General features: G+C 35.3%; 1 pseudogene across 1 annotated transcript in view; it reads right to left on the reverse strand.

The window, feature by feature from the left end:
- LOC311596927 (nuclear ubiquitous casein and cyclin-dependent kinase substrate 1-like) overlaps positions 1–25,294 on the reverse strand; it is a 37,760-nt pseudogene extending 12,466 nt beyond the window's left edge. Inside the window, exons 1-3 of the transcript in view lie at positions 25,151–25,294; positions 24,004–24,113; positions 23,750–23,822 (exon numbers count right to left, since the gene is read on the reverse strand). The product of the transcript in view is annotated as a nuclear ubiquitous casein and cyclin-dependent kinase substrate 1-like (transcript). The remainder of the gene's footprint in view (positions 1–23,749; positions 23,823–24,003; positions 24,114–25,150) is intronic.
- Between the last annotated feature and the right edge of the window lie 1,260 nt (positions 25,295–26,554).

Below are 26,554 nucleotides of genomic sequence, written 5' to 3' on the forward strand. Positions count from 1 at the left end.
TTGATAGAAAGCAGTGCTTTAAAACAGAAGGTTAGAGGTATGTTTAACCCAGTGATATTATTTGGTTTCTCCTTTCTGGTATTCTTCATATTCTTATGGATAATAAATAAAGTTAGAGCTGTAAAAACCTACTTAAATGAACTTTACCTCAGATTGTTTAGGTCATATAAGTAAGTATGGTCTAATGTTCATGTAAATATGTAAATTAAACCTGGCTAAGAAAGAGACTTTGAGAAAGGGAAATCTTCTCCAGGTTTTACAGAAATCCTAAAAATAAGACCTCACTTAACCATTTCTGTTTTGGTTTCAGTGTCTGAAGTGAAAAGTAATTAAAGAATTGTCATAGGTTTTAAGACTCTCCAACTTCAGTTTTCCCATTTGGTTAAGTTTCATGTAAATATTACTTATTGTAGTGGGCACATTGATTCAAGATCCTTGAGAATTGGATGATTATATATGGAGGTATGTAGAAACATGAGTAATTAGCTCAAGATGAAACATGGTGTTTTTCACTCAGGGATACTGAGTTATCTTTCAGTTTACATGGAGTCCTTCAGACAGCCTAAAATTTGAATTAGAGGAAGGCTTAAATACCTTGCTTTCCAAGTAGTTGTTTTCAGATGAAGATAGATTATTGTAGGTAATCTTCAGTGCCCTACATTTTAAAACAATCTAATTAAAATGTAAATAGAAAGCCAGGCGTGGTGGCACATGCCTGTAATCCCTGCACTCAGGAGGCAGAGGCAGATGGATCCCTGTGAGTTCAAGAACAGCCTGATCTGCAAAATGAGTCCAGGACAGCCAAAGCTACAAAGAGTAACCCTATCTCAAAAAAAAAAAAAAAAAAAAAGAAAGAAAGAAAAGAATAGAAAAAAGAAAGAAAGAAAGAAAGAGAGAAAAGAAAAAAGTAAACAGAAAACCCTTCGAAAGACTACACCAGAGAGACCTCCTCCCCCCCCCCCAGTTGAAGCTTTAATCTGAGAAATAAGAAACCTTAAATTCATTGATAAATTCACTGGTTTATTAATATACATGTAAGTTCAGTAGCCTGACTATTCCCAGAAATGTGCACTCTCTTCCAAAGCTTCTACTTCTACTACAATTTCTGACTTGCAACATTGATGATAGGAAGCTGCGTTGTTCATAGAACAGATGGAGACATTATTTATTAAAGACAGACATTGCTTTAACTGTCACATTATGATAATCATTTTTGGCTTCCTGATTTTTTTGTCCTTCATAAGGTTATAAGCCAGCACTGTCAAAAGTTAAGCCTGTTGAAATACCTAAATATATTTTTCTTTTTTTAAATTAATTTATTCTTGTTACATCTCAATGGTTATCCCATCCTTTGTACCCTCCCATTCTTCCTTCCCTCCCATTTTCTCCTTATTCCCCTCCCCTATGACTGTTCCTGAGGGGGCTTACCTCCCCCTGTATATGCTCAAAAGGTTTCAAGTCTCTTCTTGGTAGCCTGCTGTCCTTCCTCTGAGTGCCACCAGGTCTCCCCCTCCAGAGGACATGGTCAAATGTGAGGCACCAGAGTACGTGAGAAAGCCATATCCTACTCTCCACTCTACTGTGGAGAATATTCTGACCATTGGCTAGATCTGGGTAGGGGTTTAAAATTTACCACCTGTATTGTCCTTGGCTGGTGCCATAGTCTGAGCGGGACCCCTGGGCCCAAATCTGCCTATCATAATGTTCTACTTGTAGGTTTCTAGGACCCTCTGGATCCTTCTATTTGGCTATTCTCCCATGCTTCTCTCATCTGGAGTCCCAATAGAATGTCCTCCCCCTCTGTCCCAGTTTCCTGGTAAGTGAAGGCTTTCGTGTGACATGCCCCTTGCTGGTGCAATATCATTATGTGCTTATAACATAAAAAGTCCAAACTATTCTCAAACCTTCTCTTTCACTTATAAGTGTAGGATTCTTTGAATTCACAGGACAGCAAATATATACTGGACACCACAAAATCATTTAAGATATGTGCTGAATAGACAAGGATATTGTACAGTAGAATTCATTAGTTCTCTTTTATTGTGGAAATCAAATAGGCTTTGTGACACCACTGCATCCTTCAAATCAGAAAATGTAATATCACCGGTATTTTTCTCAATAAAGTGTTTGTTTTATTTATTTTTAAATTTTACTTCTTCTTCCACTATTACTTTATGGCTAAAAATGCTGTATGCTATAGGTCTCACCATATTTGCCATCAACTCTAATGATTTTTAGCAAGTAATCTGTGTTTTCATTTTACATTAGGAACTTTGTACTATATAAAGTAGCAGCAAAAAGAAAAAAGGAAAGAAATAAAAAAATAAAACAAAAAAACGTGCTTAACTTATGTGAATCAACAACATCGTTACTGTTTCTTAATAAATCCAGTTTTTTAAATGCCATGGTAAGCATTTTAATAAAATACACTATTTTATATTCTATGGTAATTTGTTACTTCATTGAGCTTTTCCTAGAAAAACACTGAGTATTGAACATGATTCTTTTTCTTTTTAGAATTAGCTGAATAGGTTATATCGGAACAGGTGAGTAAAATTATTTAAAACATTATATGGCATTAGGGTAATAGATAATTGTTTGGATGCTGACATCTTTGTTGGATATTAAACGTCAGAGGTACCGTAGGGTCTAATAAATATAAATAAAAGAGCTGACTTCAGCTAATGGCTCACTTTTGCACATGGCTCTCTGACAAGTTTTATTGGTAATTGAAAAAATGGGCAAAGCAATTTTATGACTGTGCTTGGAGAAAAGTGCCCAGCCCATAACATGATATCAGCCAGCAAAGCATTTTTTCTATGATTACTGCAAACTCCAAAGAATTGGAAAGCATCACAGTCTATAGAAAGCAAGATATATGTAACACATACATTATGAAATATTTAAAAGATTAAAATAAATCAAAGCTTTTTTCCAGAGTTAATACTTAGAGTTTTAACACACTTTTTTATTGTAAGGAAGGAGAAAATATAAGAGAGGGAAATAAAGATTGAAGGGATAAAGGGTGTTTTTCTAAAAAATTTAAGAAAATTTAGGCTTTAATTTTTTAATGCATAGTAAGAATTATCTGATCACAGAAGTTACTATGGTGAAATAAATAGAATACTTTGTCTGGGGAGGTAATCCTATGCTAGAGTGCTTGCAGATTACAGAAATATTACAGAAACATATCTTACTCACAAACATTTCATTATTTCCATTATTTTAATATTTTTAAGTAATCTTAAGGATTACTTAAAGGTAGAGTTATTTTCCTTCCTTTTAAAAATTTATTATATTTATTTTTAGATATACATTTATATTATTACACATAAATAAAATAAAATACATACAACATGAAGGGCCACAAATGAATCAGGAACTATATAAATGTTAAATTCATAGTAATTTGGCCATTTGTATTAGGCAAACTTGAAGAAATTATCTTTCCTATCTTGGTGAGTCTAAAATGAATGAAAATCAATATCTATCATGTCTCATCTCTATTAACTAAAAACATCTATCTAGACCTAAAAACATCTTAACCCCTAAACAGCTAAGCTTAATTGTAAGACTAAATTATCTGGTCTTCAACCCTATCAGAGACTTGAGAAGAAATAAAACTTAATTACCTGAATGAACCAGAAGTGCAAGTTAGTAACTTCCAAAATGAAAAAAAATGACAGTTTACTGCCTGAGCAGTTATCCAAAATTCTCTACAACTTTGGAGCATCATCTCAGCCATTTGGGATCAATATATCTGACAGACATATTTGTGAGGGAGGAAGTATTGAGGTTTGCTTACACTGCCTTGGCAGAGTTTAACAGTTGATTCTACCTGAATCAAGCTTGCCCTTTTTAGGCAGAGTTCTGTCTGTGGCAGAATCAAGCACATTTTATCTAGTGGCTTGTTTGCCACATTTGAAGCCACATCCATAAGGAGACTCTTTATGGCAATTAACTATTTTTTCCCTTTATTTACAACAAGAAAATGTTTTACAAAATTATAAATAGTGGAGTATGTTACATATTTTCCTATGATAATTTAACTCATGATTATATTGATCCCCTAATGGCACACTGAAAATATTCAATTTTCTCTTTCACATTTCTGTCTTTGCAATCTCCAAAAGCTAGTGCAGTATTTTTCTATAGATACAGTCTATTATCTTTTTGACCTTGACCCTTTGTTCTGTACTACTTTATCTTAGGAAACTAGATATATGAAGATCAACTCTAAGAATATCTTAGCAAGCCATGAGATACAAAGTATGCTCTTTCCAACCTTAATCATGTTCTTGCTCTTAAATGTAATACATCTATTTAAAATACAAAACAGATTGAAGTGTTGAATTTTATTCTTTCAATACGTTATTATATGTATATTCATAGATTTTTTATGTACTAAAATATATACATAACTTTTCTTATGTGTGCAAGCAAATTGTTTATTAAGAAATCACAACCTGGAAATATTCACAGAATAGCATTAAAGAGGTTTTATATCATATGAACATGAGATTGTTTTAAGGTTCTGTAAGTTTGTAATTATTGTACAGTATATAACCTGTAACTTGAACTGCATCTTCATTGATTTTGAGCAGTTATATCTGACTATTACCTTATGGGGCATATACATTTGTGAGGATTACCACTGCCACTGGTTGGAAATTAAAACTCAATTTTAAAAAAATATTTCACCCCAATAACTTTTTACTTTTTTAAAAATTTAATTTGTTCACTTTACATTTCAATTGTAACACCTTCCCTCCTTGCCACCTGATTCCACCCTCCTTCTTTAATATACTCTTCCTTCCTTTCCTAATTCTCAAAAGGGGAATCCTCCTCCCATAATTTCTGACCTCAGCTTATAAAGGCTTATCTGTTCTGCCTGTATCCTCTTCCTCTGTGGCCTGGAAAGGACATCCTGCTAGGGGGAAGTGATCAATATGTGGGAAATGGAGAGTCCATGTCAGAAGTATTCTCTACTCTTCATATTATGGGACCTAGAAAGAAGTTATGCTGCCTATCTACTACATCTGAGCAAACAGTCTATGTCTATATCATACATGGTCCTTTCTTGGTGCATCACTCTCTGAATTATAGAGTGGTTATCACATATTATGTGGCTAATATCTGTGTAAGAGTGAGCATATACAATATGTTTCTTTGTGGGTATGTGTTACCTCACTCAGGATGATCTTTTCTAGTTCCATACATTGCCTGAAAACTCAGGATTTCCTTGTTTTAATAGTTGAGTAGTATTCCACAGTCTAAATGTACCACAGGTTCTTTATCTATTTTTCAATTAAGGAACATCTAGGTTGTTTCCAAATTATGGCTATTGGGAAAAAATATGCTATGAATATAGTTGAGCAAATGCCCTTGTTGTATGGTGAGATATCTTTCTGCTATATGTTAAGGAATGTATGTCTGGGTCTTGAGGTAAAATTATCCCCAGTTTACTGAGAAAACGACAGATTGGTTTTCAAAGTGATTGTACATGTTTGCACTCTAACCAGCAATGGAGGAGTGCTCCTCTTTCCCTACATCTGGTGCTGGCATATAAACAGATATGCAGATCATTAGAATTGAATTGAAGACTCAGAAATAAGCCAACATACCTATGGACACTTGATTCTTGACAAAGAAGTGAAATCCATAAAATGGAAAAAAGATAACATCTTTAGCAAATGGTGCTGATCTAACTAGATGTCCGCTTATAGACAAATGCAAATAGACTCTTCTTTATCAACCTGCACAAAACTAAAGACCAAGTGGATTAAAGATCTCAAAATAAAACTGCACAAATTATATCTGAAAAAAGAAAAAGTGGGGAAGAACCTTGAGCTCACTGGCTCATGAGACAATTTCTTGAACAGAATTCCAATAGCTAAGGCTCTAGCTCAACAATTAATAAATGGCACCTAATGAAGCTGAAAAGTTTCTATAAAGCAAAGGATGCTGTCAACAGTACAAAACAACATCCTACAGACTGGAAAAAATCCTCACTAACCCTACATCTGACTTAAGATTAATATAAAAAATATTTAAAGAGCTCAAGAAATTAAACACTACTAAACCAAATAATCCAATTTAAAAATGGGGTACAGAACTAAACAGAAAACTTTCAACAGAATATTGAATGGTTGAGAAACACATAAGGAAATATTCAAAATCCCTAGATATCAGGGAAATACAAATCAAAACAAATCTGAGATCCCATCTTACACTTGTCAGAATGGTAAGATCAAAAACTAAAGTGACAGCAAATGCTTCCAACGATGTAGGGAAAAACTCAATCTTTCACTGAATTTCTTTAAATTAAGAGCGTCAACTTAAAAATTAATTTAGAAGTCTGAACCATATAACATCTTTTCCATTTATATAAAATAAGAAAGACATGATTATGCTTCCTCTTGTTTTCCAAAGGTATGACTGAAAACTGTAAATCATTTTAGTTTATGACATACATATAGGAAATGGGATCACTTAAAGAAGACAATACTCTACCAGCCAAGGAAAATACAGGTGGTAAACTTTAAACCCCTACCCAGATCTAGCCAATGGTCAGAACATTCTCCACAGTAGAGTGGAGAGTGGGATATGACTTTCTCACATACTCTGGTGCCTCACATTTGACCATGTCCCCTGGAGGGGGAGACCTGGTGGCACTCAGAGGAAGGACAGCAGGTTACCAAGAAGAGACTTGATACCCTATGAGCATATACAGGGGGAGGTAAGCCCCCTCAGGAACAGTCATAGGGGAGGGGAATAAGGGGAAAATGAGAGGGAGGGAAAAATGGGAGGATACAAGGGATGGGATACCCATTGAGATGTAACAAGAATAAATTAATTAAAAAATTTTAAAAAAATAAAGAATAAATAAAAAATAAAAAATAAAAAAAGAAGACAACGCTCTTGGCTTTAAATAGAATATTTCTACTCAAAATATTATCAACCTGAATTGTAAACATTTAATTTTCAAATATTTCATTGCGTTTATGTATATGGGATATAAATCTATAAAATAATTAGTATGAGTATAATAATTGTGCAAAGAACAGTCAATATCACCAGGCCCAGCCTTACATAAAGAGCTAACAGCAACAAATGGTTGTTGGGAGAAGAAGAATCATTGTTCTCAAAAGATGAGCTCTACTGGAATTTTAAGCATGCATAAACACAAATACATATGTAAACATTTAACATAAACAGCAGGTTATCAGATTTTAATATGTATATATTGTATATTATAAGTACTTATAGTATATAGAAAAATAATACACATAATATATATCATATTAATTATTTTATCTAATTTATTTGCAAAGATTCTTTTTTATAAGCAGTATATAAGTATATATTTTTGATATAGAATAGAAATTCAATTAATGCTTTATATATTTAAAAGTCATATTTCAAAATGATTGCAGGTATTTTGGAGATTTTCAGGTTTGTATTAGTTTTCATAAATACACACAAAATGCTATCAAATGGTAATAAATAAAAATTATAATGAAACATATTATCAATGCTTTATTAGAAAAACAAATATAACACAATTAAATAAAAATAAGCATATATTTTTTTCTTTGCAGGGTGTATTAAATTGTTCATTTAGTCAATATTTAGTCATGAAAAGTATACATGATTTTAAAACATCTAAATAAAAAACCTGATTATATCTTATTAGTTACACTTTATTAATAATATATTATTCTCATTAATGTTTATTTGATCATTAATCAATAAGAAACAAAACAAAAAAGTTCAATAATGCTATCAAAATAGGGCCTATATATAATGTAAGCTAAAATTATACAGTATTATATTTTGTTTTGTTTTGATTTTGAGACAGGGGTTCTTTGTGTAGCCTTGGCTGTCCTAGACTCACTTTGTGGACCAGGCTGGCCTCGAACTTATAGCAATCCACCATCCTTTGCCTCCCTAGTGCTGGAATTAAGGAGTGTGCCACCATGCCTGGTGAAATAGTATTACATTTTGAAGGAAATGTTTAACATTTCCCTCTATTTTAAACAAAGATAAAAAGATATAGTTCTTTTGTCCTATATTTTAGAAAGGTTTAATGAATAAAATAACCTACATCATAGGATGTAATGACATGGACTTTTTCATCAAGAGCAAAAGCTTAAAACTTCTAGTTTGAAACATTATTATCATCTCTGAACACAGTCTTCTTTGCACTTACTCACATCATTATTGCAACAGACATGAAAATAGACTCTGTGTAAACAAGAAAATGAAAACAATCATATTATAGTTAAACAATATCAATACATAAATTTCTATTAAAAAACATTTGAAAATTTTTGATCTACATAATATTTCATGTCTTATGAGAATAATTATACTATTTTATTTTCCATTTCAGGATGACATATAAATACATTATATACAACACAATGATTTTATATATATATATAATCTTATACTTAAAAACTTAGTCATTAGATCTACTTAGGAATAAAAGTTGTGACATTCAGCAGTCAACTTCCTGGACAGAACACCAATAGCTCAGGCTCTAAGATAAACAATTAATACATTGGACCTCATGAAAATGAAAAGATTCTGTAAGGCAAAGAACACTGTTAACAGAAGAAAACAACAGCCTACAAATAGGGAAAAGGTTTTCCCCAACCTTACATGTGACAAAGGCTAATATCCAAAATATATAAAGAACTCAAGAAATTAAACACCACCAAACCAAATAACGCATTTAAAGAAATTGTGTACAGAGCTAAACAGAGAATTCTTAACAAAATATCAAATGACTAAGAAACAATTACAGAAATGTTCAATGTCCTTAGCTATGAGAGAAATGCAAATCAAAGCGACTCTGAGATTCCATCTTACAACTCTCAGAATGGCTAAGATAAAAAACTCAAGTAAGAGCCCATGCTGATGAGGATGTGGAGATAGGGGAACACTGCCCCATTGCTAGTGGGAGTGAAAACTTTTTCAGCCATTTTGGAAATCAATCTGGCACTTTTTCAGAAAATTGGAAATCCTGTTACCTCAAGACCCAGCTATACCACTCCTGGGCATATAAACCCAAAAGATGCTCCACCATACAACAGGGACATTTGCTCAACAACATTGATAGAAGCCTTATTCATAATAACCAGAATATGGAAACAACCTAAATATCCCTCAACCAAAGAATGAATAAAGAATCTGTGGTACAATTATACAATGTAATATAACTCAGCTATTAAAAACAAGGAAATCTTGTAATTTTCAGGAAAAATGGATGGAACTAGAAATGATTCTTCTGAGTCAGGCAATCCAGACTCAGAAAGACATGCATGGTATATATTCCATTATAAGTGGATATTAGCGCAATACAGAAGTCCTCTGAGAGACTCAACACAGTGTGGGATCAGGACAGATGCTGGGACTTACTGCTGGATGGTGAAGCCTTGAAATTGGTATGGAAGAATATGGGGAAGAGATAGTCCAAGAGGTTTCATGAGTACCACAAGGAGACCATCAAGGCTGGCAGATCTATACTCAAGGGCTCTGCACAAACTGTTATAACAGCCCAGGACAATGCATGCAATAAATCTAACCTCCATGTTGAGATATAGCCTATGGATTGTTGATCTGCACAGTTGTGGGGAGAACAAGGACTATCTCTGACATGAACTCTATTGTCCTAGATTTGATCAGTAACCCTTAATGGGAAGGCCCAGCCGCACACAGAGGAAGGAAAAAGAAGGCTAACCAGATGAGACCTAGTATGCTGTTGCCCTATGGTATGGGATAAGGTCCCCTTCAGTCAGAAGTTTAGGGGATAGGATTAAGGCAGAAAAGAAAGGGATGATATGATCTGGGATGTAGAAACAAGGGGATAACATTCAGGATGGAATCTAAATACATTATGCTAAATTAAAAGCTTAAAAAGTTGTGAAATTTGGGAAGGTATGGTCTTGTCAGAGAATATACATCAGAGGGGAGGATTTCAAAAATTCAGAAGCCCAAACCACACCCAGTGGCTCTCTCCTCTTCGTTTCTGTTTTTTTGCATTTCCAGATGTAAGACTCAAGAGCTACTTCTCAATGCCTGCTTACATTGTGCCATTCTGCTGTAAAGACTACAATAACCTAAACCTCTGAAAAAATAAGGAAGTCACAACTAAATAACATCTTTTACAAATATTGTCATGGTCACCCTGTTTTATGACATAATTTAGTACCAGGGATTTGGGTATTGCTGTGACAGGCTTGACTATGCAGCTTGTTGGTAGAATATGGACTTTGGAACTTCAGATTAGAAAAGCTCTTAAATGCTATAACCAGTTTTATTGGAAAATAGTAATATAAACATACAGAGAGCAATACAGAATATGACAGGTTGGTTCAAGAGATATCAAAGTAGAGAATATTAATAAGTGGCTGTGTTCTATTCTTGTGACATTTTGGCAAAGAATGTGGCTGCTTTCTACGCTTGTCCAAGAAATATTCCTGGGGATAAATTAAAGGGTTTTTAATGAACAGAATTTGTATTGGAGATTTCAAGGCTTTGACTCTGTTATGTAGTTATTATTAATTGCTCTTATGCAGATCTATACTGAAAAGCATCAAGTTGAACAAGGAAAAATACACAATGTAAAATTTGGGGAGAAAAGGAGCACCAGACTCTCAAGAAGATAATCAGACTAAAGAAAAACCAGATGCTAAATGGAATAAAAGGAGTTTTGACCTATGGGCAGGACATTACTCAGCTATAATTTCAAATAGTGAAAAGAATTAAAGAAAAGTATGTAACAAGAAAAATATTGAAAGCAGAAATCTGATGTATCTGTAATTGAGTGAGTGGGTTTTGTTCTACCTAGCCAGCACCAAAAAATGAGGCTTAACCACATGGTTCTGACTTTTAGAGGCATGTGTACAAGAAAGGGTTTATACAATTTCTATCCAGGATAAGGAAAGCTGTGAAACCTACTGTGTTTCAAATGTGCCCTTGCAGGGATGCCCATGGAGGCCATACCATAAAGCTTTGAAAGTGAAGCTGGATTACCCTGGAGTGGTCTCTTAGATGTTAGAAATGCCAGAATCTTGGTACACTTCCCATGAAAATCTGCAAGTAGGTATGCAATGAAGCTAATGGAGAGAAATATGTTGCAATTAACAGACATGAAAGGTGCTGGACATCCAAAGAACACTTTATTGCAGACATGATCATGCAGATTTTGCAATTTACCTTGATGCTTTTAGGTCTTGTTTTGGTCTGCTATTTCATCCCTCTGCTCTTGTTCCCCTTTTTAGAAGGGTAATGTATATCCTGTGCCACTCTATTTTGGAAATCTTTTATATGCTTTTTTATTTTGTTTTTATCACGTGGTACAATTAAGAGATTGCCATGAGCCTCAGAAGAGATTTTAGCTTTGGACTCAACTTTGTTGAAACTTTATAGTTTATTCTGGATTTTGAAGTTGCCCTGAATCTATGTTTGTATTAGAATATAGATACAAGCTTATGGGGGATGAAGGAGTGAAATCCAGTGGTTTGAATAAGAATGGCTTCCATAGGCTCATATATTTGAATGCGTAGTCATTAGGGATTAACTCTGTTTTGGATTAAGAAGTGTATACTTGTTGGGGTAAGTGTACCATTGTTGTAGAAAATTATCACTGCAGGAGTGTTTCCTGGTTTCAGATGCCCACGGCAAGTCAAGTAGTTGTCTCTTCTATCTTTCTGCTCCCTGCAAATAGAGATGTAGGACTCTAGAGTTTCTTCTACAGCACTATATTTCAGTGCATGCTGGCATGAATCCCGCCATTGCCATGAAAATAAAACAGTAAATCTCTGAAGCTGTAAGCAAGCCCCAATTAAATGCTTTTTAAACTCATATTATTATTGCCCATTCACATAAAATACAACACTAAGTTATCAAGGTAATTTATATATTAATTTTCTCACAGAGATACTTTGTATGATATGACTATTTAAGGTCTATTTTTAATAGGGCATACATTTTGTTGTTTTACTTATATTCACCATCTTGGTTTCTTTGACCAAAATTTGTACATTTTTTATACCTTTACTATTTGTGTGAATCCAACATTTAGGCAATATTAACATCATGATGTTTTTCTTTTCTTTTCTATTTCTTTCTATTTCTTTTTTCTTTTTTGTTTTTGTTTTGGTTTTTGTTTTGTTTTGTTTTGTTTTTTGTTTTTTTGGAAGGAAAGGGTTTATTTCAGCTTACAGTTTGTGGCTCATCATCCAGGAAGGTCATTGCAGGAACATAAATCAGGAACCTGGAGGCAGGAACTGAAGAAGAAACCAAGGAGGAATGCTACTTACTGACTTGTTTCTCATGTCTTGCTCAGCCTGCTTTCTTATGAAGCTCAGGACCACTTGGCCTGGGGTGGCACCACTCCCAATAGACTGAGTTTACTCACATCAATCATCAATTAAGAAAATATCACACAGGCTTGCCTATAACTAATGGAGATATTTTCTCAATTGTCCTTCTCTCTTCTCAGATAACCCTAACTTAGACATGACTTTTTTTCAATACACTGCTTTAACTTAGTATGATATCCTTCAGGTTAACTATCATATGGATTTTGAACAGCCAATGGGTCTGTGTTAAAAGCTTCATCCTCACATTACTCCCAAGAGGCAATGTCTCTTATTAATTTGTGATTATGAAATATATATTATGTCATTCTGCTCCCCCTCCACATACCTTGTTTCTCTGACATTATGTTGGTGAATAGCTATTGTATGAACTTAGCTCAATCTATAATTATTTGGAAAGGGTAGATGTTGTTATTCTGTGAGGTATCTCTGAGGCTTATGATTATTTGAAGTGGGAAAACTCAACTAGTGTATATCCAGATATAAATTGCATATTCCTGAGGCAGGGAATCCTGAACAATAGTCAAATGGTAAAAATTAGCTAAATATGGTTTGAATGAATTAATACACTGTTTTCTTCTCTTGACAATGAATGTTTTGTTGCTGGTTGTTTCAAGATCCTGCCTCTTTGACTTCCACTCAGTAATGGACTGTAACCTGAAACCGTGGGCTAAATAGTCTTTTTCTTCTTTACATTTCATTTACCAGAATATTTTATTCAGCAAAAAAATAATGTAAACTAACACATAAGGTAACAAGTTTGGATCAACATTGGCTCCCACCATGATATATTGCCTCACTCCAAGAACTAATTCGTGGAGTCCACGAATGGATCATTAGTTGGAACAATGCTGTAAGTTAATTGAGCATCCTAAGTTAAATTAATAATAATATCTTAAAATAGTATTTATTTATTGAAAATTCCTGTGTTCAGTTTATTTTGATCATATTCATTAGTTCTATTGTCTCTCTCCAGATTCCTCTTTCCTCGTGTACATATTTTCCCTCCAACTACATAGCTCTTTAATTCACTTAGAAGTCCAACTAGAGTAACTATTTTATAAGTGAGTGTGGAACAACCCTCTGGGAGGAACTATAACAGTGGCTCCACAACCATAAAAAAGTGAGTACCCTTCCCTGGCCAGCTGTGAATTAGCCTCTTAGGTGTGATGCCTCTGGACCATTTCTCATATATATGGTACAATTTTTACTGTCATGGTTGTAAACAGGTCTTATGTAGGTAATTGTGGGTACTGAGAATTCATGTTTACAAAGACTGACATGTCCAGAATTTGTACAACAATTCTCCATATCCATTTGGTCTTGCAGTCTACAAGTCAAAATAATAAATTTCTCCCATGTTATTACAAGGTTTCCTTTTGTAATAAAGCTAAATAACAGGGAAATTATGTATCAATTTACCATTTGCACAAATGTTGGTACATGTCTTAACCATGGTGATAATTGCTGATCATAACAGTGAGAATATCTTTGTCTTGCATATTTTCTTTTCTTTTTAAACACCAGTGCACCTAAAACTGTTCAACTGAATAGAAGCTCATTTTAAATGAACTGTTTCCCCAAAGGTGTGACAAACATCCCCACCAAGGTATAAAAATTAGCTTTCCTTTATATTCTTACCACCACTTGGTGTCATTTGACTTTTTTGGTAATATCCATTTTAATATGTATAATATAATAATCTGGCTGCCACTTGATGTACAGATACATGATATTGATATGCCGAGTTGATCTTTATTTTATCCATAAAGACAGCTCACAAGAATTGTCCCTTAGAATGTCTAAGTTCTAAAATTATAAAGCTCGATAGCCTTGTTCTTGTCATATCTTTTCAGATATGACATGCAGAATAAATAGGGAAAACCAAGTGGATCTTCAATAAGTTAAAAACTTCTGTTCAAGAACTGAAACAGTATTCAAATAAAAAAGCCTGTGAAATATGAGATAAACATTTGCAAACAACATTATTCATAAAGGCTTTATAGTTCAAATACTTAAGTAAAAAAACTAACTTACAAAAATCAGTAACCTAAGTAAACAAATTGTAACAGTTGCAAGAGATGTTCATTGGTTGTTAAGGCCTTTGTTTAGCTTGCAGGAAACTCTGGGTTACATCCACATACAACATAAAGTTAATTCACTCTCTATGCCACACACTAGGAAAGTAGATTCACAAGAGTAAGTAGTTCATGATTGTCTTTCCCTATACAGTTAGTGCAAGCCCATCCTAGAGGAAATGAGATGCAGCTCAGTTCCAGTTAATTTATTAGTCAGAAGGTCTGAATCCAGACTGTTATTTCAAAGCAAGAGAAAATATTTCCTGATTGAAATATTTCACTTACTCTTAGATGTTAACATTTATTCATAACAAAATGGAAGGGTTAAATTAGCTACCAAGAATTCACAAAACACTTGCATTGAGCTCCTATTATTATAGTTTGCTATTTTTATTTTATAGTACAGTACCTGTCTTGTCTTTTCTGAGAACAGCGTTTTAATTTCCCCAAAGTTTTATGAAGCCAGGATACTTTGTGCTGTGTTTATGAGACATTGAGGGTACTCAGAAAAAAGTTGCTGATGCTGCAATCTGGTGATATTTGTGTTGTGCTGACAGTATGATTCAGTCATTTAGGGACAGGCAAGTGTCATCTGTTGTTCTCCCCTCCTGTCATACAATGCTTGGTGACTTTAAAGGATAAAATCTCCTTGAAACAGCAACTTCAAGTGAAGCTGCACATCTCTTTGGACTTCTGCCTCAGCTTCTCTGAATTCTCTGTATATTACCACTTTAACTATTTGGGTTTCATTCAACTTTGTCATATCCACTCTCCCAAACAGTATATTGATATTCTCTTTCTGATGCTTGAATATGACTGCTTTACATTCTTTACAACTCAACTGACCCATTTTGGCATTTGGACTTCCAGAATCTAGACATCAAGAAAATTCACCTTTTATCTGTATTACTATTATAATAACTGGCTATATTTAGTTTTTCATTTAATTTATTTTGAATTTCTTCAAATTATTCAAAATGTACTGTACTTTATCAGTACATTATTTTAATTGTGAAACACCACCAATTTATAACAATTTGGTAGTCTCGGCTTTAATTACTCAATCTTAACTTGCAAGATGCAACTTGTAAAATGAAAAAATTATAATTAAATAAAATCTCTTCTTGTAAAACAAGACCATGTTTACAGAAGTCGGAGGAAATTGCAACTCATACTATTTATATACAAGTGTTTTCATTGTTTGACACTGCAATTTAATGTAGTTTTCCACAAATCCCATATTCAAAAGCCATGAAATCTAGCTACAATCAATTACAAAAGACATCTTATAATGACTTAAGGAAACTTACCATTCTGTACGATATACTGCTACATATTTAGCTATCCTAAGCCATTTATGGCTTTGGACAACAGAGTGCATGTACATTAAGTTAGAAAAATAAGCCACTTTTCTTCTCCAGCGATTATCTTCCACAAATTTCATGGCATCAAAATTATGTTCACTTTCATGCATCTACTGTTTCCTAATTCTAGCTTTCATTGAAAATGTTTTATAGGTGATATATTGATGAAAATTAAAAAGTGTCAATATTGGCAGTCTTACAGTTTAATCAAATTTAGTATCCAATATAATTTATAAATGTGTATGAACAAAAGAAACCGTATATATTTTAAATGTCATGCTATGTAATTTAATGGTTTAATTTAACTCTGTCTTAGATTATTTAGGAGGAAAATTGTACCAGGTCAAAAGCATAATAAATGTCCCTTATTATAAATATACTTTTTAAATTATAAATATAATAATTTTTATAATTTATTTTAATAAATTATAATAATTTCCATGACAATATAGTTCATGTTTGCAGATATATTTAGCCAAGAACACCCAAATAGAAATATTAGAGTAGCTTCATAATCTATTATATATGTTTCTTGTTTTTAAGATTGGCCTATACACATTTCATTCTATTCAGGCTGGATTATTATAAAGGTTGTATCATAGATGCATGGAATTGGAAGATAGAAAAATATCATTTTCTGTATTTCACCATGAATGTTCTGTTTTGGGAGTTCCTTTAAAATCAAATCATATACTTTGATTTATTATTCAAAGAGTAATAAAGAAAATGTAAAATTGGTATGTGATTCTCTAAAGGAACTTAAGCATTCTGTCTGTAGATTGTTCAGAAACAATATACCTGGAAGTATTTTTTCAAAACTCCAAACTTATCGGTGGTAGAGAGAACACATGTCTTCTCAGGACCATTAAAGTGTTTTCATATTTGCTGTCTTTCCCACATTTCTACCTATAGAAAAAAACTAACTGCACCTCGCATTTTGGGTTTATTAACAAAGATATGGATTTACTGCATGTTTTGGTCATCATTTCTGTTATGATTAATAATTATAAGGCATAAGACAATAAGGTAATAAGACACAAGTAAAAAATAATTAGACACACATGTACCAGATATTATTTTATATGGGGTTTATTAATTGAGCATGGGGAGAGAAGGAAAAGGGGGAGGGTTAGCCCACAAAGAGACAGAGAAAGAGACAAGAAGAGTAAGAAGAAAAAGAAGAAGAAGAGAGAGAGAGAGACACCTTGTGATGGGTCTGTTCTTTTGTATGGACCTGGGCAGGAACAGGTCCATGGCTGGTAAGCAATGACATCACACATAGGTGGACTAAAGCAGAAACCTTACAATTTCTGCTCAGATTACAGAATACCCAGGATTTTATTGTTGCATTATTTTGAGAGTATTTAATCCTACCTCAGGATTGTCTTGAATTTGCTTTGCTGCCAGAATTATCTCAAAGTTGTAGCAGCCTTTCTACTACATTCTGAAGTGCTGACTATCTAGAAAAGAAACACCATCCTTAGCTCTGCTTCCTTTTATTTTTTATTAATTAATTTATTTTTTCATTTAACATCTTGATCAAAACCCCCATCTTCTGACATTTGTAGACCATTCCCTTTAGAGGAATTGGCTGAGATCTGCCTAGATGGAACATATTCAAACCTTGGAATTTTATAACTTGTGATTCAAAAATATCATCCTGAGAAGGAACAGTGTGGGACAAAGCTCTCTCCTGTTTATCTGCTTGCTTCAGGAGCACTGGAATCAACTCCTAGTCAACTACTAGTGAGCTTTTATCTGTTATCTTTCCCTATGTAAATAGAGCTTTGCCAGGATCCTACGTATCCTAAGTTATGTATCCTAACGTAAGTATCCTATGTCACAGCCAATGAAACATATTCATCCTCAAATCTCCTTTCCACTGGCCAACATTTCACACAAAATAAATTAGCAAGTACCAAATATTTCACCAAAGGCTTCTGAGACTGGCTGTTTTTTTCTGAGCTGTAACACTCAGGGAAAGAATGATTCCCCTTCTCCAGAATTCATTACTGACCCCCAGACATGACTGCAGGCCACTCATTCAGTGCAGAACTTCCCTGGCTACTGCCAGAGCCTGCCTAGCAGTCTCCAGCTTTTGATGTTTGTCTCTACCAGCCACAGTGCAAATCTGCGAGAGTGAGCTCCCACCTGTCCCCAAAAGCAGCTTCCCTGATTCTTCTGAATTAGGCAGTGCCCCTATTCCCTCATGACTCAGTCTCAGAGCACTGAGCTCCCACTGCAGTCTGTTCCCAAAGCAGCTGACTTTCTCAAGTCAGTGCTGGCCCTAATTGCCACCTGACTCTGTCTTGGAGCTCTGTGCTCTCTGCTGTGACCAAGTTTCAGCTAAAAGAGCAGTAACCCTTATTGCTGAGAAAAATGTTCTCTTCTTATATCCCTGGATGGAATTTGTGACACAGATGTCTTTCTGGGCTCACTTGGGACTCTGAATTGTTTTTTATTTTACTTTTGACTCATCTATTGGTTTTGATTTTTTTATTTTCTATAATTTATTCACATTACATCCCTGATTCTTACCCCTCCCTCCTATATTTCAGTTTCCATCTCTCCCTCTCTTTTTGGCAATATTGCCCTACCCTAGTGCCCCAGCATATTACACTAGAACAGCTAAAAGTTAACCAAAATAGTTTAAGTGATTTTATGTTTAGTTCTTCTGCTATGGTGTAACAATTGGCTGCTGCTGTATAACAGAGAACTTCAGGAAACTCCAAATTCAGTAATTCCTTTATTTTTTTTTTTTTAGATAGCAGTAAATGTACCTTTGCCCTGGCCCGCCGGGGTTCGACTAACTCTCGCGAGGAGAATATTCCTGTATAGAGACAGAGCACTAGACACAAAGAAGGGTGCAAGTCTGCATTCTGATCAAACCCCGTTTATTGAGAATTTTTACAGAGTTTATATAGGCACAGAGGCATGGGTATTTGCATAAGCAAGGGTTGCTTTGGATCTCTGCACCAGCAGGTAGGTATCTACCTTTACAGCTGCTGTAACTGCAGGAAAGAAAGTCCAGGAAAGTCATGAAGGATCTGGTTAGTCAGGGAAAAGCTGCCAGAACTGCTGCTCACAGGCAGCTGGACTTTAATCTGATCTTATCAGTAGTCCCACAGGAAAAGGAGTAGCTTGGGGGTCTAGAATGACCAGTCCCCACAATAAACCACAAAAGGTGTATAACTGTTGACCTATAACAAGGTCAGCTAGTTTCTGGTGAATGGCAGACTTCTGGAGAAATAGGAACCTAGGTTCTGAGAAGATGGTTGAACATTGGCCATTTAGCCCATCCCCAACTCCCTAGACTTCTGATAGGGGCTCCTACTTGTCTACCATCTAACTACAGCCTTGTAATCAAGTCTCATCAGGATAGCCTGCATCTCCTTTTCCTGTCTGTCCAAATGGCCACCCAGCCAAGGGGAAGTGATCAAAATACAGACCCAATATTTCTTGTAGGAGGTAGGCCTCTCTCTCCTCTCCCACCTCCATGCAGAATGAGCTGGTCACTGACTATATCTGAACAGCAAGAAATAGGTTCTCTGCATGCATTGACCTTGGTTGGTGCATATTTTGTGCAGGGACCCTCCTGGGTCCTTCTACCCTTCACTCTTGCATACAATTCTCAGCACTAATCTCAGAGTTCAGCTACAACTCTCTGCATCTGTCATGGTCCCCTATTTGGTGAAATCTTTCAGAAGACAACTATGTTGGGCTAATACCCACTTATAAGTGATTATACACACAAAACACACATTTCTGGGTATAGGTTACATCTCTCAGGATGATCTTTTCTAGTTGCATTAATTCACCTGCAAAATTCATGATTTCCCTGTTTTTAATAACTGAGTAGTTTTCCATTATGTAAATATATTACAGTTTCTTTACCCATTCTCTGATTGAGGGACATCTAAGTTATTTTAAGATTTTGTCTATGACTAATTAAGCTACTATGAACATAGGTGAGTAAATGTTCTTGTTGTATGACAGAATATCTTTCAGGTATATGCCCAGGAGTAGTATTGCTGGGTCTTGAGGGAGCATTATTCCCAGTTTTCTGAAAAATCACCAGATTAATGTTCAAAGTAGCTGTAAATGTTTGCACAACCACTATCAAATGAAGCATGTACCCCTTTCTCCACATCCTTGCCAGCATTAGCTTTCATTTGAGTTTTTAATCTTAGCCATTCTTACAGGTATAAGGTGGGATCTCAGATTTTGATTTGCATTTCCCTGATGATTAGGGACTTTAAGCATTTAAGTTTTTTAGCCACTCAGTATTTCTCTGATGACATTTCTCTCTTTTGTTTTGTACCCCATGTTATAATTGAATTATGTGGTTTGTGATATTTAATTTCTTAAATTCTTTATATATTTTGTATATTAGCCCTCACGCAGATGGAGGGTTGGTGAAAATCCTTTTGCTATCTGTAATCTGTTGATTTGTTCTGCTGACATTGTCGTTTTCCTTATAGAAGCTTTCAGTTTCATGAGGTCCTAATTATTAATTGTTGATATTAGGGCCTAGATTGTTAGCGTTCTGTTCAGGAAGTTACTTGTGTGCCAATGAGCTCAAGGTTCTTCCACAATTTTTCTTTTAAAGATTTAGTGTTTCTGGCTTTATGTTAGACCATCACCATTAGTTAGTGATGCTGTCCTTTTTCCATTGTATGTTTTGGCTTCTTTGTCAAAAATGAAATGGCAACAGGTGTCTGAGTTTATTTCTGAATCTTTTATTTCATTCCTTTAATCCATCCCACCTGTGTGTTTCCCTGCCTGAGCTATGCCCTTTGTATTACAGTTGTTGTATAGTACAGCTGGAGATCAGCAAGACCTGAAGATCTTTCATTGCAGAAGATTGTATTAGCTATTTGAGTTTTTTGTTTGTTGGCTTGTTTGTTTTCCATATGATGATGAGAATTGTTCTTTCAAGGTTCATAAAGAATTGTGTAAGCATTTTAATGAGAATCGCACTGAACTTATAGCTTGCTTTTTGTAAGATGGACATTTTTAGTGTGTTAATCTTACCTGTCCATGAGCATGGGAGATCTTTCAGTGTTCTCATATGTTCTTCAATTTCTTTCTTCAGAGACTTGAATTTTTTTTAAACAAGTCTTTCACTTTCTTGGTTAGAGTTACACTAATATAATTAATATTATTCGTGTCTAATAAGAAGAGTGTTTTTCTGTAACTTCTCACACAGCCTGTTTGTCTTTTATATAAAGGAGGGAAGTACTGAATATTTGAGTTGATATTGCATCCAGCCACTTTACTGAAGATGTTTATCAGCAGTAGGATTTTCCTGGTAGAATTTTGGCATCACTTATATATACTACATTTCATCTGAAAATAGTAATACTTGGAGAAGTTCCTTTACAATTTGTATCTCTTTGATCTCCTTTAGTTGTCTTATTTCTCTGGCTAGGATGTCAAGTACTATGTTGAAGAGATATGGACAGATGGGAGAGTTTTGCTTGTCCTTGATTTCAGTGAAATTGATTTATTTTTCCACCTTTAGTTTGATGATGGCTATACTCTTGCTTTATATCGTCTTACCTATGTCAGGTATGTGCCTTGCATCACATATTTTTCCAAGACTAATTTTTGTTTTGCTAAGGAGAAGTTATCTATTTACTGTGTTTTCTTGAGTGTGTTTAGTCTCCTTGGGTTGGAGTTTTCCTTCTAATATCTTCTTGAGGGCTGGCTTTGTTACTATTTAAACTTGGTTTTGTCATATAATATCTAGTTTTCTTCATCTAGAGTATAGTAGTCTGTGTTGACATTTCTGTTTTCTTAACCTCTGCATGACATTCATCCTGGTCCTTCTGGCTTTCATAGTCTTTGTTTAGAAGACAGATGTAATTCTTGATATGTTTGCTTTTATATGTAACTAGGCCTTTTTCTCTTGTAGCTTTTAAGATTTTTTTCTTTTTCTGTTATTTATATTTTGTCTTCTGATTATTACATGTCAGGAGGATTTTCTTTTCTGGTTCAATCAATTCTGAATTCTGTAGGTATCTTATACATTTATTGACATTTATTTCTTTAGATTAAAAATATTTCTTCTATTATTTTGTGACAAATATTTTCTGGGGCACAGAGCTTAGAGTCTTCGTCTTCTATTACTATTATTCTTAGTTTTGGTCATTTCATAGTGTCCCAGATTTCTTGCATGTTGTGTGTCAGAAAATTGTCAGTTTTAGCATTTTCTTAGACTGATAACTTCAACTGTATTTTCTGCACTTGAGATTCTCTTTTCTATTTCTTGTATTCTATTGATGTTCCATGTATCATCAGTTCCCTTGTTCTTCCCTAGGTGTTTTCAAGCTCCAGGAATGTGCCAGACTGTATTTTCATTGTTGCTTCAAATTCCTTTTTTGAAGGTCTTAAATAAGTTTATTTATTTGTTTTACATCTTCCTCCCATTTGATTGCATTTTCCTTTAATTATTTTAGGATTTATTAAATGCGTTTATCTGTTTAAATGTATTTTCCTGAATATTTTTTAGAGATTCATTTTCTCTTTCAAGCTTTATATCATTTTTATGATCACAGATTTAACATCCTCTTCTTGTGCATTATTTGTGTTAATAGCTCCAAGGCTTGCTGTAGTAGGACCACTAGTTTCCAGTGGTGTTGTATTTCTCTGAAGTATGTTACTTATTTTCTTGAGGAGGCTTCTAACCATCTGTTTGTCTCTGAAAATTTCTCCAAGGGATTTGCTGTCTATTTCCCACATGGGCCAGGCAGTTCTAGAGCAAAAGAAGATGAGAGTTCCAGGTAAAGGCATTTTTCTAGGGGTCCCCAAAGGCTTATTCAGGATGATAGACAATTAGTATTGTAGGCTGCACCCAGCTCAGTTCTTCTGGATTTCCTCCGTTTGTAACAGTTGAGTCAGGCAGGGAAGAAGTAAGCTGAAAGGGCATCAAATGAAAAGCTGCTCAGGAACACTTCAGGCCTTCTTGGTATGGATGACAATGTGGGTTGTGGCTGGCAACTGGCAAACATTTGCTGGTCTTCTCTGTCTGACCCAGATTTTTTTCATCTGTTTCTTGTATTCTGTTAGCAATGCTTACCTTTGAAGCTTCTGTTTTCTTCTCAAAGTTCTCTTTTTCTCACACTTCCTCAATTTGTAGTTTTTTTAAATTACGTCCACTTTCATCTTCAGATCTTGAACTATTTCATTGAGTACTTATACTTTATTGTTTGCAGTTTCCTAATTTTTCCCAATGATTTATTCATTTCCATTCTATATTTTTCTCTTATGATTTTTTTGCGGGCCCCAATCCATTTGACAGTATTTTTTTTATTTTATTATGGATGTTATTTGTTTTCTCCATTAACATCATACTAAGGATACATTTTAGAATTTTTCTATTGTTTCATTTGTTTAATAGTGTTCTGAGCTGATTGCTTCGGGAAAAATTGGTATTAAAGGTGCTATAGTGCTTTAGTTCTTGTTGTTTGTGTTTTTATACTGGCCATTAGCCATCTGGCTGTTTCTGGCATTGTTTGGTGGTTTCTTGTGCACTTTACTGTCTATTAAGAGTATCTCATATGTGAGTGGCTATAATCTGAGACACAGAGGCTGCAGGGACCAGGGGAACATTTCCTTGGGTCAGCTGTATGATTGAGGTCAGACTTAGAAACTCTCCCTAGCCAGCTGCATGAGCTTTGTTCAGATGCACCTCTGTTCAACACCTTGGTGTCTCCTCTTCAAAGGGAGACTCAGACACTGGTGTTCTGTTGCCTGAAGTTCAGTCTCAGTGCAATGAGCTATGTGACAGTTTCATGGGGCTAGTGGCTGGAGACAGATCATGCCTGCAGTGACCTGGGGACTTTTCTGTGGATTAGCTGGGTGTCTAAAAGCCAGACTCACCTTTATTCCACTCCCTGTGGTCTCGCCATACCTGAAAAATGCCAGCACTGGTGTTTTGGATCCCACAGTTTGAACATTCAGTCACTATGCAGTCACTGCCATTCCTGTGATTAGACACAGTTTATGATTAAGGCCACTGTCTTGTAACTTCTTTGCTTCATCATTTTCTGCCTAGAAACCAAGGAGTCATTGAAGCTAACACAGAAAGACATGCACTTCCAGCTTGGTGGCATACGGGCCTCCTATAAGGTTTAGTACCACACCCTCCCAGTCACACATTCATACCTGCTCCCTAACTCAATCTTCTCCTTCTTCTCAGAAAACAAGAGGCCACCATGTTTAGTAACCTTCCCTGACACATCAAATCGCAAAATGACTAAGCGCATTATTTCCCACTTAAGGCAGAAAAAGCAATATAGCTAGGGGAAAGGAATCCATAATAAAGGAAAAGGATCAGATATAGCTCCTGCTTTAATTTTTAGGAGACCAACATGAAGACTAAGCTGTATATCTGCTACATGTGAGTAGAGGGCCTAAGTCCAGCCCAAGCATGCTCTTTGGTTAGTGGTTCCATTTCTGTGATCCTTCTGGGGCCCAGGTTAGTTGTCCTTGTGATGTCCTTGGCCCTTATGGATCCCTCAATCCTTTTGCACTCTTTCACAAAATTCCCCAGCTCATCCTATTGTTTGCCTGTGGGTATCTACACATTTTCATCAGTTACTGGATGAAGCCTCTCAGAAGACAGTTTGCTTAGCTCCTGTTTGAAATTATAGCAGAATATTATTAATAGTGCCAGGTGTTGTCTCTCTTTTATGGAAAGAATCTCAACATTGCACAGTCATTAGTTGGCCTCTTCCTTAATCTCTGCTCCATCTTTATGCCTGTATATATTATATGCAGAAAAAATGAATCAAAGGATTTGTGGATAGCTTAGTGTTTTCCTCTTTCCATTGTAAGTACCACCTGGTTACAATATGTGGGCAATTTAGGCTCTATACAGCCTGCTTCTAGGAGTGTCAAATACAGTCATCTCTATAGATTTCTGGGAGCCTCCCCTTGTCCCAGGTCTCTTGATGGTCTTAGAAATGCTGCTGGACCAGCCAATTTCTGCTCTTTCTTGCCTCTTTCCCCAAATCTGAATTCTGCCTCATTTTAAAAGCAATTTTACAAGAGGGGTAATGATGGTGGTACTCACTGAGCACAGAGTCTAGAGAGTGGGAGGTTAATTTTGGGGAATGTGGAGTAAGCCTGTAACATCACTTCTTACTTTGAATTGCCTGAATCAGTGTTTCCTAGGTGAATGCTTGAGATCATAATAAGACAGAGAATTGGAGGAGACCTGTTGGAGAAGACCCCAGGAGCACCCTGTTAGACACCCTGTTGGACTCTCAGGAAGGGGACACAGCCAGACAGCAAAGATGATGAATAATACCTGAGCTGTAGACTCAAGACCAGGGTTGCACTCATTTCCTAGATCATCAAAGCTCAAGGCCACAGTTCTTCCCATATTCCAAAGGAAGTTGGCCAGTGCCCTTGAGGCACGCAGTTCCAACTTCTGGCCCACAGCCCTACCCATCTTACTGAGGAGGGCTGCCAGACTATAGGAACATCTAGCCTCTGGCACAGAGTTCTACTCACTTTCCCACGGACACATAATGTATCCTTCTCTGTGTACACATGTTTCCAGTGTATGATGCATGGTCCTACCTGCCTTATTCCAGGTCCTAAAGAATTCCCAGCCTCCATCCCAGGCATCTGCCCATCTACTTCAAGAGTTCTGCAGATACCAGAAACATCCAGTCAACCCCAGGGACAACCAGATGGCTGAAGACCAGAATAAGAACACAAGCAACAAAAGCCAGGATTCTTCGGTCCCACCAGAACACAACTATTCTTCTACAATTAGCCTTGGATATGCTAACACAGTATAAAAACAAGAACATATTCTTAAAGCTGTACTTATGAAGATGATAGAAGCTTTTAAATAGTAAATAAATGAATCACTCAAAGAAATAAAATAAAATAAAATTGGTTAAGGAAATAAATAGAAGTCTTCAAGACCTGAAATGGAAAATAGAAGTATAAAGAAAACACAAACTGACAGCATCCTGGGGATGGGAAACTTGGGAAGTGAACTGTAACTACAGACATTAGCATCACCAACAGAACACAAGGGATGGAGAAAATAATATTAGTTGTAGAAGATACAATTGGAAAAACTTATAATCAGTCAAAGAAAATGTTATAACTAAGAAGCTTCTGACAAAAAACATCCAAGTAACCAGGGTCACTATAAAAAGACAAAACCTAAGAATAATAGGAATAAAACAGGGAAACAAGAAAGAGCTTAAGATTACTTATGAACACTGCTGCAAATTGCACAACAAAATACTCACAAACCGAATCTGAGAAGGCATCAAAAACATCTACCACCATCAAATAGGCTTCATCTCAGGGATACAGGAGTAGCTTAATATTAAAAAAAAATCAATGTAACCCACCATAAATAAACAAAATGAAAAAGGCAACATTAAGATCACATTAGATGCTGAAAAAGCTTTTGTCAAAAATCCAGCACACATTCATATTAAAAAAGTGTCTTCAATAGATCATGGATATAAGGAGCATATCTAAACTAATAAAGCAATATAAAGAAGCCTAAAGCCAATATCAATTTAAATCGAGAGAAATTTAAAGCAATTTGACTAAGATCATGGGCAAGACAAGGCTTCCCACTCTCTCTCTTTCTATATATTCAATATGGTACTTGAATTCCTGGCTAGAGCAATAAGGCTACTAAAAGAAATCAAGGCAATACAAATTGAAAAGGAGGGAG

This window comes from Acomys minous (assembly GCF_964271855.1).
Source record: "Acomys minous genome assembly, chromosome: 1".
NCBI lineage: Eukaryota > Metazoa > Chordata > Mammalia > Rodentia > Muridae > Acomys > Acomys minous.